The 15,002-nt window shown below is 39.3% G+C and overlaps 1 protein-coding gene across 9 annotated transcripts in view; it reads right to left on the bottom strand.

Annotated features, from left to right (window-relative positions):
• The window catches only part of GNG2 (G protein subunit gamma 2), a 122,859-nt gene that overhangs the window by 96,426 nt on the left and 11,431 nt on the right, over window positions 1–15,002 (bottom strand). Inside the window, exon 1 of one of the 9 annotated variants that reach the window (XM_055361513.2) lies at window positions 12,793–13,021. The exons of 6 other annotated variants lie outside the window; for them this stretch is intronic. The gene's annotated coding sequence lies outside the window, so the exon portion shown is untranslated. Of the gene's footprint in view, window positions 1–12,792; window positions 13,022–15,002 lie in introns of those variants that run through there. 2 more of the 9 variants (XM_055361511.2, XM_031001799.3) reach the window with 2 other exon arrangements.

Raw genomic sequence — 15,002 nt, 5'->3', positions numbered from 1 at the left:
CAAATGATCCTTTTCTCCCTTGTGAACCACAATATCCAACACTAATATGGCTAACCTATATTCAATAACAAAGGCAGGATGCCAGGGTTTCTTCACTTCCCTCTCAGAATGACTGTGCCAGTGCATTCTTGAGAAACCCCTTCACTCTCTCCTGCAGTAGGCAAATTGAAGCTAATAGTCAAAGCTCTGAATTCTCAGTTTCTCTCCCCCTCTTGCCTTTGCAGGAACATAAGCAAGCCAACTCAACAGGCCTAATTACCATGGTAACAACATGCACCGTGATTATGAGTGTGTTTGTTTTTTAAAATGACTCACAGATTGTTCCCCCAGAAGCCCCAGACACACGGGTTTCTGACTGGTTTATAAAATCCATCTGAAGTTTTCTTGCAAATATCTTGTGCCTATTATCATAACTGGTGTGATGAAGAGAGATTCATCAAATCAAATATGCCTTTCTCCTTAAGGATGAAAAAAAACCCATTTTGTTCCTTAAACACTCCAAGATTAATCAATTTAAACCTCAGGTTTATAATGAAATTAATTTGAGTTTGTACACTGGAGATAATTAATCTGTTCCTAATTTAAATAATTAAGGTATTTCATAATGTGGTTTTAGAGACCCAAATGAAATAATCAGGTGAAATAAACTGTAGTGAAAACTATAAAATAAAACAGCCTAAATCTGTGGGTACATGACCACATGTAAAGTGTTATAAAAGAATAGATGTCAGTCTTAATACCAAGATGTTTTTAAACAAATCTACAAAACAACAGCATCTATTTTTAAAATGCAAACATGAAAGAGTCCAGACATTTGGAGAACAGTGCACTGCTTCCACTCATCTATTCAATAAATATCATTTTAGACCTTCTATGTACTAAGCACCATTGTTTATAACTGGAACATCACAATAGGGCTTAGGGAAGACTATTTTCTCATGGGAGGCAAAGGCCATGGGCATGGCTCAGCGCGTTATCTTCTCTTAGGAAGCTCCTTTGCTTCACAAGGCACCATTCTGGGTAAGGCTGACAGTGAGAGGGAACATTACCTAATGATTATACCAGGCCTGCAGTTCAGAGTCCTAACATCGGCATCACAGTGGACTCCCTCAAACAACAAAAAATAATAAAACATATATATGCTAGTAATTTTGGTATGTTGATTTCTTCTGTGTGAAGTGGAAATAAACCCAATTTTAAAAGAAATGTAAGTGGAATTTATATAAATCTATTTCGCTTAAATCCCTCGATGCTAACATATAATACATTACACACACACACACACACACACACACACAAACAAAATAGTCATTTAAAATTATTGTATCCAAATAGCTACTGTACTGTAACCAAGAATATATTTTTTCTCTACAGTTTGAAGGGAACACCAGAGAGTTTCAATCTGTATAGGCTAGGTTATACTGTGGCAACAACTCAAAAACTCTCTGGCTTATTTGAGCAAAGCTTATCTCTCACTTTCTCTCCATGTCCACTGCGGTTTAGCAGAGATGATCTTTGTGTTGTCTTGACAGTATGACCCAGACTTAAGAGTGCAGAGAACACTTCTATCCTTCAACCACTGCACTCACCTGCCGGTTCTTATGGCTTCTTCCAGGAAGTGATGCACCTCACTTCTGTTCACTTCACCGGCCAAGGCAAGGCATGTGGCCACACCTAACCAAAGCAGACTGGGAAGTGGAAGCCTATCCTGAGCTGGAAAGGAAAACTGGAGATATTGATGGCTAAGCACATGGATTCCTGAACAAACAGCACAAACCCAGACTATACTTCATGAAGTCAAAACGACATCCGACAATAATAGGCTTCCTTAGGGGATGCCTTATTCCAAGGTCTGAGCACCTATGATTAATGTTGGGCCATAACAATCACTTCTGCAGAATTTGGTGCAAATCCCTTGGATAGAATAAAAGATACTCTACTGCAGATTTGTGGTAACAATAAGTTATACTAATAATATATTTATTTTGAATAATTACACTACAATTCAGGCACCTTGCTAAATAAACATTTCACATTTATTATGTAATTTTCTCCTGTCAGTTTTGTGAAGTAGATATTATCTTATTTCCCATTATAGATGAAGAAACTGAGGCATAGAAAGCTTAAGCAATTTGCCCAAGTAATTCTGACTCTAAACCAATGTCCTTTAACTACTACACTCTCCTACACGTTGTCTTTGAATGTTACTTTTCTACACTTCAGTATTTTATGATTATTTTAAGATGAATAAGAAAAGACTAGTTGGACCTTTTTTTTTTTTTGCCTAGGAATTTTCACCTCTACTTAAATTTTTCTTATTTTAATTTTAAAAGTCATAGAACTATTTAATATCAATTTTTTTCCAAAGAAAAAATAAAAATGTGAATGAAATGCCTTAATGCCCATACACAGCAATGTTCCCTAAACACAACCGTCATTCATGAGGTTTAAAAAAACGGCAAAGGATCAATTTAATTCTCCCAAATAAAGCCTTTAAAATGAAAGTGAGGGTTTTTTTTCGGTTTAAATTTTTTCACAATTTTTCTTATATGGTTCTAACATAGATCAGATAAATATTCTCCTTAAACAGAGCTCTGTTGGCAAAGTCTAGAATTAACTTACTTTCCTGTTTAAAAATGCAAATCTAAGAGTAGGAAGCACTCCGTCATTTATTTTAAAAAGTACTCCTACCATTAATGCTTAGTCTGTTATGATGAACATGCACAGAAATACATCTTAGAGACAAGTAGTCAAAACACTGTAATAACAGCAATTCCACTGAAATTTCCCTTTTTCACTATTGCTGCCTCACGTGCATAGCCTCTGAAATATAATGCCAAAGTAGGAAGCAGCAACCATAAAGAGAATGCAACAGTAATGGAACTGTATATGCTGCCTCCGGAGCTGGAAAGTGGAAACTATTTTCTAAATAACTCATAATCAGAAATTCCAGAGATGATCCATTCTTCTTTACAGGTACTGTAATCAACAAAATACCTACCTCTCTAGAGAAAACAAGGTTTTCATTTAAGTCTGACAGATACTATACACAGAATGCTTGGCGTCTCTAGCTCATTACTTGGCCCAGGGTAGATTTTTATATAGACCAAATTGATTTAAATGACCAATCAGGAAAATGCAATTTAATTATATATATATTTTACAATGCAGAAATGCAGGGCTGGTTGTCTAAATTAAATGCCATTCTTATTGCTTTATAGGACCTGATGTATTTCCTTCTGGAATATTTTGTTTAGAAGGTTATTCTTTACTTTGCCTAGCTTCCTCCAGTCTGTGTTTTTCGCCAGGATTCTTCCTCTGGCCTACCTAGATCATTGCTAACAACAAAAACAAGTTTTTTTTTTCTTAATATTTTCTTTTAGGTTCAGGGGTACACGTGCAGGTTTGTTATATAGCCAAAAACAAGGCTTTTGTTTGTGTTTTTCTCAAAGGGAAATGCATGGAAACTCTATTCAATTCAATGTTGTATGATATTGCTCAGTTATTTAACCTTTTTAGTCTGGATATCTTCACTTATAAAATGGGAATAATAATAGTGGCCAATTCTACTGACTGCCTACCCACTAACCCCCTCTTCCTTGCTAATAGAACAAGACCCTTTTGCTGGGGTCTGATGACTTTGTTCTTCAGAGAGGCTGGGCTGCTCCATGGCCTCGGGAGGAAACTCTTAAATTAGCCAATCACAGTGGTTCTGTCTGCCTACTTACTCATACATATAGCATGTGAGTTGTGAGTGGAAATTCCACTGGACACAGATTTTCTGTGACTTTAAAGAGTCGTGGCAGGGCAAGGTAGCTCAGGCCTGTAATCCCAGCACTCTGGGTGGCCAAGGTGGGTGGATCTATTGTGCTCAGGAGTTCAAGACCAGTCTGGGTAACACGGTGAAACCCCATCTTTACTCAAATACAAAAATTAGCTGGGCATGGTGGCACTCACCTGTGGTCCCAGCTACTCAGGAGGCTGAGGTGAAAGGATCAGCCTCCCACCTGCAGGCTGAGGCTGCAATGAGTCATGATCATGCCACTGCACCCCAGCCTGGGTGACAGAGCGAGACCCTGTCTCAACAAACCAGAAAGAGCCACATAAGAAATCTGCCGCCCCTTGATATGCCTCTACGTATTGAAATATGCCTATAATTCCAAAATTGTAGACGCCATGTCCACACAGTGAGGGGAAATCAACCTGCTGAAGGTGTCACAGTGGGAGGAAGGGAAGAATCCAGGTTGCTAAGGACATTATCCAGCTACCACATAAGTAACTCTGAAGCTACCCTCCTATCAGAGGTCTTGCGATCAATTTCCTATTGTTTACGCCATTTTAGTAGGACATTCCTTTATCAGCAGCCAGAAATATCCTGATAGAAAAATATTGTCCTTATTTCATAGGGTTATTTTTAAAACTAGCTAAAGTATCCAGCACAAACTGAATGCCTAACAAATGTTCATTCTCAACTTAATTCTTGACATATGTTAGTCTTCACTTATTCAAACTAGTTAGTGCTTTCTTTACTCTGTGTGGTCTGAATGACTCCTCTAGGAGGCTTTCCCTGGTTCCCCAAAACAGGAATAAGGGCAGAAGTCATTGCTTTCTCCTCTTTATTCAAATAAAGATAATATCAAGTACCTAAGGTTATTTTAAACAATAAGAATGGTATTTAATTCAGTCTAGTAGTGTAGTGCTGATTGCAGTGTAGAGAAAAAAATGTAATCAAACAGAGTAGTCTTCCTGACTGTGTAAATCAATTTGAACTAAATAAAATCCAACCCAGATCAAGTAATCAACACAGCAGCCAAGTGTTCTGCATTTGGAGTCCACAAAGTTTATTGAAAAGCTGCTTTCTGTAGGGAAAAGACATATTTTGTAGATTACAGAACATGTATGTGAAGAAGGACACATTTCCTCTGAAATCTCACCTCATTCTTATTTCAGAAAGGCACCTGCACCTTCTGCTCAAAACCTTCTCCACAAGCCCCCTTCGCCCCAATATCTTTACATGGCTGACTCCTCAGCATCATTTTGGTCTCAACTCAAATGTCACCTCTTCAGAGAGGCCTTCAGGGATTACTCAACAAAGTAATCTCCCAATTACCCCTGCCAGCATAGGCACAGTCCCACCATTCACCCTGTTTCTACTTCAATCCATCAAAGCACTCACTACTACTTGACATTTTCTTTTATTGTAAGTCATTCCTGTCAGTGGTTCCAATCCTGGTTGATTCTGATTTAATTACTCTGAGGTGAGGTTGGGACATGATATTTTTTTCAAACTACCCTCTCAGTGATTTCTAATGTGCAGTTAGACCTAAAAACCACTGGTTTATGTGTTTATTGAGTCTCTCTCAATACTCAAATGTAAGTTTCAAGAAAACAACTGACCAATTTTGTTCATCCTAGTCTCCCTGGCATCTTGACGAGCACATGGCACATTGCAGACATTAGGACTTTGAACACATTGATTAATTCTATTGTAATTATATTTCTGTATTTGTCTGTTTTCCCCCATGAGTTTGTGAGCTCTTAGAGGACAAGTACTATGTCTAGCCCACTCTGCATCAAAAAATGAGTCACTCAAGAATGTTCATTAAATAAATGAATGATAAACAAACTGCATTGTGTGGTATAAGGAAGACAAAGATGAAACCAGATGTGACCGCTGTCCTCAAAGAGCTTGGAGTGTGGTCAAAAAAAAAAATTATGCAGATTGCTGTTATACACACTAGAATGAGCTAGATGCTGTGATGAAAGAACAAAAGATTTCAGAGGAGGCATTTTTTTTTTATTGGGGAAAAAAGGGAAGAAACCAAGGGAGGCTTCATGAAAGAGGCAGCATTTGAACTGAGCTTTACAGGACAGATGGAATTTGGTTATTCAGAGAAGTAAGACTGTGGGGACAAAGTATGGAAGGGGAAGCAGGAACTAACTTATCCCAGGCAGAGAGAAAAGAACTCAAAAAACAACTCAGCCCAGCTGGAGGTTAGGAGGGCCTCAACTAAGACACCGGCTATAAACATGGAAAAGAGTCAGTATCAAGATATTTTCCCAATCACAATTGCAAGGGGCTATGCAACTTCCTGCAACTAGAGGTGCTTGGTGAGGCAAATAGTGAAGTTGAATTGTCATAACTGAGGTAATGATAAATGGGGTGTCATTAACAGTTATGAAATCAGGTGAGGAGCTGGTTTTGAGGAGTGGGAAAGGTGATGGTGAGCACAGTCTTGGACATGTGAGTTCCATTTTCTGTGGGTTGGATGTTCTAGTGAATTTGCAGGCAGCTTGCTGTACAAGCTGAGAGAGGAGGTGAATGATTAGGATGCTTAATCAGATTTGGGACTGACCCACACAGCAACAGTGACTAAAATCACAGGACAGAATTTGATTAGGGAAAGGGAGAAATTAAATGGCCAAAGACTCATATCTTGAGAACACTCATATTTGGGGAGCAGGAACTGAAGTTAGTGAAGTTGGAGCCCGCAGAGAGGTAGGAGGAGATTTGTTTCATCTACTTCTTAATTACTTTGTGTGCATATGGAAAAACTAAGCATGTTTACAGGGAAAGAGGAAAGGACCAAGAAAGAGAAGAAACTAAATATGTAGGAAAGACAGAATTATTGTCACAACATAATCCCTTAGAAAGTAAAAGGGAATTGAATAGAGAGTCCAAGTAGAGGGTTTATTCTTGGCTTGAAGGAAAGATGATGTTAATTTGACTTAGGAGGAAGAGGAGAATGAATGATGTGAATGATGCAGATGTTTCTGTCCCCCTACATACCCATATGTTGGAACCTGATCCCCAGTGCAATGGTATTAGGACATGAGGCCACCTTTGGAGGTGATTGGGTCATGAGTATGGAGTCCCATGAATGGGATTAGTGCCCTTATAAGAGAGACTGGAGAGAGCCAGCTGGCCCCTTCTGTCATGTGGGGACACACAGAAAGTGCTGTCCACAGCCTTCGCCAGACATCAAATCTGCCAGTACCTTGATCTTGGACTTTCCAGCCCATAGAAGTGTAAAAAAAAAAAAAAGATTTCTGTTGTTTCTGGGTTATAATTTGTGACAGCAATTCAAATGATCTAAAATAAAGGAAGACATGGGGAAATTCTAAGGTGGTAAGAATGAGGTTGAGGAAGTCTGTAATATGTGCCTTCTCAGAAAGACAGAAGGTGAGGTCACGTCTAACGCATAAAGGCAGTAGGGACTTGGTTGAATGGTTTCCATTGAAAATGCACAGGACAGAGTGAAAAGTGAAATAAAAAAGGAAGAAGGAAAGAATTTTGAAAGAACAGCAATGGCCTTGCGGAGATGCAGTGAATCTAGAGTAGAACCAGTCAGCCCAGTTTTCAGCCCCTCTCCTCTACCTCTGAGTGCTGGGTTCCTGGGAAGAGGATCAGGGGAATGCCTGACCCCACACCCGGGCTGGCCAGGGAGCAAGGGAAGGCCAGGGAACAGGGAAGAAGTGGTCAAGAGACTGGTTTTTCAAAGCTTTTTCATTAACAGCTTGACTGTTTACACATATTTGCCAAGAGATAAAGGGGCTGATCCTGTCTTATCTCCAGCCTCTGTATACAGTGGTACCACTTCTAAGAAACATGTTATCACTGAAGTTTGAGAACTGAGCTCCCTTTTTTTTTTCAGTGTTTAACGAAGTCCTCTAGAGATTGTCTGAACACTGACTCCCACTAAATACAACTTGTCTTTAACATAAGAATTTTCAAGAACCATATATTTACAGATATCTCTAATACTCTTACCTGAAAATTTAAATCTCTATTCCACAGTGGCATCTTTTACACCTGAACAAGTTTGTACACAGAAACTCCATATTTACATAGGGTACTAAATGTAAACAGTCTACTCTTTTTTTTTAAACAAAATATTTTAGTCTTACAAACAATTTTAAATGTGACAGCATATAAAGACTTTGCCCTAATATGAGGTAAGTGAAATGGAGTTGTAACTGGGAGGTAAGGAATTAATGAACTGTTTAACTCTAAATTCCAGGCCTATTTTATTATCCCTTATGAAGAGGTCGATATAGGCTAGGTCACCCCCCAGATCATTTTTAGCTCTACCCTTATAGCATGTCCTAGGCCAGGGACTAAGTCCTTTATAAATTTTTTATTATATTTTTAATTGAAAAATAAAAATTCTGTATATTTATGGGGTACAATGTGATGTTTTGATACATATATACCTTGTGATGATCAAATCAGGCTAATTAACATAGTCATCATCTTGGGGGTGAGGGTGGGAGGGTGGAGACTAAATCTCAATACAGCTCTGAACTCTCCTCTCCCACCCAGATCTAGTAAAGACAGGCACCTGGCTTCTCCCAGTAATTGTAGAATGAATAGATGTGCACATTAAATAAAATTAGGGGTCATTATTTGCAAACTTCCCTCCACCCCTGGCCCCCAGCACATGGACAAAGTGCATTACAGAAAGTTAACATTAATTATTCAGGAGCTCTTCAAACCATTTAAGGTCAACGTCTGACCCCACATCGTAAAGCTCAGATACTGTTGCTATTCAATAGGGTCCCTGCTAATTGTTCTGCCCAGCTCTCCTCAGCCTCACTATACCCTGCCTCACCAGTTTAAGGATTAGGAGTAAAATCTGTAGTGGAAAAGGAAACAGAGGATTCATTATTTTTTAAAGTGAAATTTTGGTTAGGATCACACTTCATAGTAGAAACTTGTTGTCTCAGAAACTTGTATTGTTTAACTACTGTAGCCCCTCCCCACAAGTTACTGCTCCCCCTTATAAAGGATTTGAGAGCAATTTAGTACTTTAGTTTCTCCCCTCCCTTTCTGACCATGATACCTACTGAGCATTTTTCTCTAATGAGGGGACCAGAAAAGCACTGAAGAAACAGCTCTCCAGTGCCTCCGCAGTGGTAGCCTGGTCTGAGATTTGACCAGCAGAATCACTGGTGTGACTGTCTACAATAAAGGTTTGAATTTCACTATCAGGTTCTGGACATCACCAACTAGCAGAAGCTATGCCCATTTTCTTACTCTGTCCTTTTGATTTCAAATGTTACTTTTGAGAGGAGTATTTTATTTAAGCAGGGATAATACTGTTGTATAAAGGAGGTTAAATACGAAGATTATGATTATGATCTAATGACACATTATGTTAAAAGATCCCGCCATTTGCAAATGTCTCTTCAAAAATTTGATTAAAAATTGGCAAATATTCTCAACACAGTATTTCTGGGGAAAAACATCCGCAAGGAATATGATAGACATTTTTCTAAGAAGATATACAAATGGCCAATGAGCACAAGAAAAGATGCTATCACTAATGATTAGGAAAATGCTCATCAAAACCATAAAGAGATACCACTTCATACCTCTTAAAATGGCTATTATTAAAAACATAAATAAAAAATAAATATTGATGAGAATGTGGAGAAGTTGAAATCTTTGTTCATTGCTGGTGGGAATGTAAAATAGTGCAGCTGCTATGGAAAACAGTATGGCAATTCTTCAAAAATTAAATATATAATTACTATGTTCCATCATTTTCACTTCTGGGTTCCCAAAAGAAGTAAAAGCAGGGACTCTAACAGATATTTGTACACCCGTGTTCATAGCAGTATTATTTACAATAGCCAAAACATGGCCCAAGTGTCCATCAAAAGAGAATAAACAAAGTATAGTCTATACATTCAATGGAATATTATTAAGCTTAAACAGGAAGGAAATTCTAGCACATGCTACAACATTGATGAATCTTAAAGACATTATGCTAAGTGTATTAAGCCAGTCACAAAAGGACAAATATTGTATGACTCCACATATATGGGATACTTGGTCACATTCATAGAGACAGAAGTAAAATGGGGGTTTCCAGGAGCTGAGAGAAGGAGGGAAAGAGGAGGTATTGATTAATGGGTATAGAATTTCAGTTTTGCAAGATAAAGACAGTTCTATGGATGGACGGTGGTGATGACAGCACATCAATGTACTCGCTACCACAGAACTGCATACTTAAAAAAATAGTTAAAATGGGAAATGTTATGTTATGTATATTTTATCACTATAAAAAAAAGTCTCCCTAAACCTGTGAGGCAATGGTAAAGGCCAAGAATATGCTAACTTTTCCTTATGCCACCAAGGAAGAAAAAAATAACATTTCAGTACCTTCTATGTAGAAATCACTCACTTATCCGCACACAAAAGCAAAAACAAAGCAAAACAAAAACTTTGATTATGTATTACTAGCCCTTCTTTACAATGAAGAAACTGAGGTTCCTAAGTTAATGTACCAAGGTAAGTAGTAAGAACCAGTGATAGGTTTCAAAGGCAGATCTGCCTGGCTCCAAAACCTGTGTTCTTTTCACTCCACAGTGTTTTCTCCTACCCACAGAAGTCTTTTATGAACAGGCTTTCTACTTTGACTATACAGCTTTTAGACTTAAAAGTTGGGCCTGCTTTCTGAAGCAGGCTAAACAAAGTCAGTCAACCAAACACATTCACTACATGTCCACTATATGAGGCCCAAGGCTGGCAATGAAATAATGGAGTCATGTTTCCATTCAGCCATTGGCCATATGGCAGAAAAAAAAAAAAAGCACAATTAAAATTTCTGTGTTGGCCTACTCCTCAAAAGCCAGTGAATACCCCAGGAAAAATCATTAAGTCTTTCAATATTCCATACGGCCAGAATAAGTGGAAATAGTTTCATTTTACAATGTAGAAGCATATTTATCTTTTTCCTAAACATTCTACCATCATAGTTACTGATCTGCTGTTACTCACTAATGTTCTGCTTCAAGCTGGAATTTAACGATTAAGAAATGTTTTGTGCTGTGCAGAAAATAGGCACCTCTTAGTTGTTTTCAGAAAGATAGCAAGGCCCTCTCGACTCTACTACACCCGTAGGGCAAGGTTTCATTTTCTTACTCATGTGTGAAACACACACAGAAGAGTAATGCAGATTGTCTGTGCCTCCCCAAACAAAGTAGGGTGTTGGCATTATCTAGTGAATACAGCCTGCAGAGGAGTAAGTACCAAAGGGTAAGCCTGTCCTCATCCATGCAGCTCAGGTTGCCAACTTTTTACTTCATTTCATGATGCACAGCTTGATTCTAGAACTCCACTGGGTCATTCTGGATCGAAGATCTATCCTAGGTCTCTTCTCTAAGAAGATGATCTTTACATACTTCCCTTTAGGATGCAAATAGGAAGCGGAACTGCAAAATCCATGTCACGACTTGTTTTGCCCACAAGTTTGATTAAATTCAGTGAATCCTTCAAGGAGTTCCATGGTTTCAATACTAGCAGTACTTTGTCTCTTAGGCATGGTGCAGGTTTACTTTAATGAGCAAAAAACCTCTGAGAAATAGACATTTTTTTTTCTTTAGTAGCTATAAAAGCTTCCCATCTCTCAAAATGTGCTGCTACTCCACAGATTTTGAGAAGCCATATCGATTTCATAAAGATAGCATTAAAAATAGCCCTATAGCTCTTAACAAGTGAGAACGATGATAAAGGAGGAGGCATATACATACATACACTCTCAACTAGCATATTTGGTATCTAAGAACCTATGTTTCAAGAATTTATGAGTGTCAAAATCTTGACTTTTTTTTAATTTTTACTCCACTATAAGCAGTTTTTTCTCTTTCTTTTGAAAAATTATCTCCTTTCATTATAGAAACTCCAGAAAAAAAACCCTTTTATCAATGACTACTTACTGCTTAACTGTACTTTCTGTTGAAGATTAAAAAGGTTAATTCTTTAAATCGTGCAGCATGAGGGTATTAAACTCTCTAATATATCCTGTCAGAGGAATCTCACAATCTCAGTTCTCATCTGCTAGACCTATTTAGTGTACTTTTACATATCATTCATAAATATGAACAAGTCATAGACCCAGGCTCTCATTAAGAACATCCTTTGCTCAAGAAAATCAAAGAATAAAAATCATGTTCTGGTTTTACTACTTCAGTCTATCTACCAGATATTTGCGTAAGGAAACAACCCAGCTGCACTTTTTTATTTTGTCCCTCACTGAGGCTAACATGCACCTTGACCTAGAGGTGAATAAAATGCTTATAAACATAAAATCCATGCATATGCTAGTATCTGATTCTGGACAAGTTACTGGCCTTAAACCCGCCACGCTCCTTTGAACAAGGATGCAACTTTAGGATAAGACCTACTGGCAAATGATAGCTGTGTCTGAGGTTATCCTGAAAGCAGCTGCACAAGCTGAGGGAGGAAGACACTGTTTTTTAATGGTAAATACTGCCCCTCACATACGCAATTCAAGCCTTTGTCGGCAAAATCTAAGTACAAAAGAATTTAACTCCCCCAAAAGCCAAATCACAGCCATTATTTTTGCAAATCAGAAGATATCCCAGTGCAATGTGTAAGAAAGAGAATGCAATTAATATTTTACACCACTCACTCCCCTAAAACAAGGGGACTGCCGGGCTCCGATGACCAGACCACGGCTTCACAGCCCCAGATGGATTTCGACTCAGCCCTGGTTTTCCTCCGAGAGAACTATACAGACAGCTTCTTGTATTTAGCATGTTGGCCTGTTTAGTCATCAAATCTAAGCACTGATGATGAGGTTTTTTTAAATCAAATGTGTCATAAATGTGGTCATTCTCAAAGACCCTTCCAAAAGAATCTAATCATTTCCCCTAGTCCTGAAGCGATGTCTCTATCATCCCTTAGAAATCGGACCTTAAAACCACAGGCGACGGTCGTTTTTCTCAATTAAAAACGAGCAACATGGAAAACGTTTCATTTACCTTAGCTCCCGAGGCTTGGTCAGAGGAGCGTGGTTTTCCCTTCTCCGGAGCTGATCTGTGCAGGCGAGCTCCGGCGCAGCCCAGCCCAGCCCAGCCCAGCCCAGCAGTAGTAGGAGTTGCCCACGGAGCGCGGCGGCAGCGTTGTGAGTATGTGTAGCGGCGGCTGCAGCCCAGGGACTAGTCCCCACCCAGCTTTGTCTTCAATCAACGTTCTTTCTACAGGAAGCAGCGCATCTCCCACTTCCTCCTCTTCTTGGTAGCTGTTAGCGGCTTGCTTCTTTTCCCTCTCATTTCCATGTCAGGGCTTACTCTGGTGGTTTTGTCTGCTCCTGGGCTGCTGACAGTGATTTGACTTTAATCCCCCTTCTCCCTTTGTTCAAGTCCCTCTGGTGCTGTCTGTTCCTTCCTTCCCCTTTTCTCATCCCCCCACGGTCACCTCCACGACAGCTTCCACACACTGCTCAGTCGGCCCCCTTCCTGGCACATTGCCTGCTTTTTTAGCCTGAACTTGGCTTGTTGCTATTGTTGTTCTTGCTGTTGTTGTTTCTACTGCTGCTGCTGTTTTTTTTTGGGTCAACATCCCCTGCCCAGGTTCTGGCCCCCGAGATCCCACACCAGCCTCCACTGTTCTCCTGATTTACTGTGGTCCCCATCAAGCCAGCTAGCTGGGAGCTTGCAGCTTGCAGCTTCTCACTGCAGCATTTTTCTCTGTGGCCAACATTTCAAAGGCTTCATTTCTCCAAGGTCCCACTACCACTGAGATCTTAACCCACATGCTCAGAAAAGAATGGCCCTGATAAGTATTCTTATGGGGCACGGGAACTAAACCAAGTTTGGCAATGCTACCTATAGGCCTAATAGTGAGGACTATTCCCAAAAGATTCTCATAGATGGGAAGGAATGAGGTGGTGCTGAATGCTGCACATTCCCAACAGAGAAACTGAATACTCCTCTCCCCATTCCACACACACTAGTAGGGCTGAAGGACCCTCATGATCCTCCAGTCCCTTCCCTTCATCTTAGGAGGTAATATCATAGAACCCACCAGGGTAGAGCCTGCAAGCTGGCTGTCTGCCAGAATTTCAATCCAAATTGCCATTAATGACTGTATGAACTTGGGCAAATTATTTAACATCTATGTGCCTCAGTTTCCTCATCTGCAAAACATAGTTGATGATAGTCATGCTCTACATTGGAAATACGAGGATTAAATGAGATGGTATACAGGTGCTAATAATAGTTCTGGGGATATAGGACGTGTTCGGCACATATTAACTCTTATTATTTTTAGAGGATGTTGGGCCTCACATTCAGCAAGTGATTTCGGCAGTCAGCAGCCGAACCCTCACCAGTACTTGGTTTTCCGATTCCTCACTATTAGTATGTTCACAACTGAGCCCAGATGCTTTAATAACAATTTATTCAACGTGTGAGTCATTCTCCCCCCAGTACTAACACAAGGTACTTTGGGGAAGCTACAGATTAAACATGAGATGGGGGAAAGGGAATCCTGTTCTAGTGTCCAGGCAACACTATGGAGTTAAAAACAAAAACAACAACAAAAAAAAACACCTCTTCTCAGGAATCAGTGCCTGGAAAGCTAATCTTGCCAGGCAACAGTTAATTCCCCAACTCCTCCTTTTTAATCCAGTTTTGCCTTAATCCTCCAGCAAGTAAACTAACAGGAAATGTTAGAAATCTAGGACTGATGGAGAATAACTCTCCAGGTGAGCCTTCCAAACACATCGTGAGGACCACAGCACGTTAACCTAGAAAGTACAGAATTTAATTTCTATGAAATGTTCTGAGACAGTCCCAAAACACCCTTTGTTTTGAACAGTTTGCTTATTTTTTCAAGGAAATCTTTCATCAAAAAGGACCCTGATGTCAACTCACTCACACCTGAAAATTACAAAATGGATTGATTTAAGATTGAAAATGAGCAACTAGCTTTGATCCACCAGCAGATAGAAATGCAGTAGTGAGAAGGATTGGGCATGAATCCACCAACATGTGAGTTATCTCCAAACCAGGAACCCTTGTGCCAAAGGTTACCAGGAACTTTTAAATGTAAATTTAAATATGCATGATGCCAAGTCTAAGAAAAATGAGAAGCATGTTATCAATGGTTGGAAACAAGACTATGGTTAATTTTAGACAAGTAGGTTCTGGCATAAACTCTAGATTCAAGTATAGTAATTTTTTGTGTC

Source organism: Gorilla gorilla, chromosome 15, assembly GCF_029281585.2.
Source record: "Gorilla gorilla gorilla isolate KB3781 chromosome 15, NHGRI_mGorGor1-v2.1_pri, whole genome shotgun sequence".
NCBI classification, from domain to species: Eukaryota; Metazoa; Chordata; class Mammalia; order Primates; family Hominidae; genus Gorilla; species Gorilla gorilla.
This window is presented reverse-complemented; position numbering and strand designations above follow the sequence as displayed.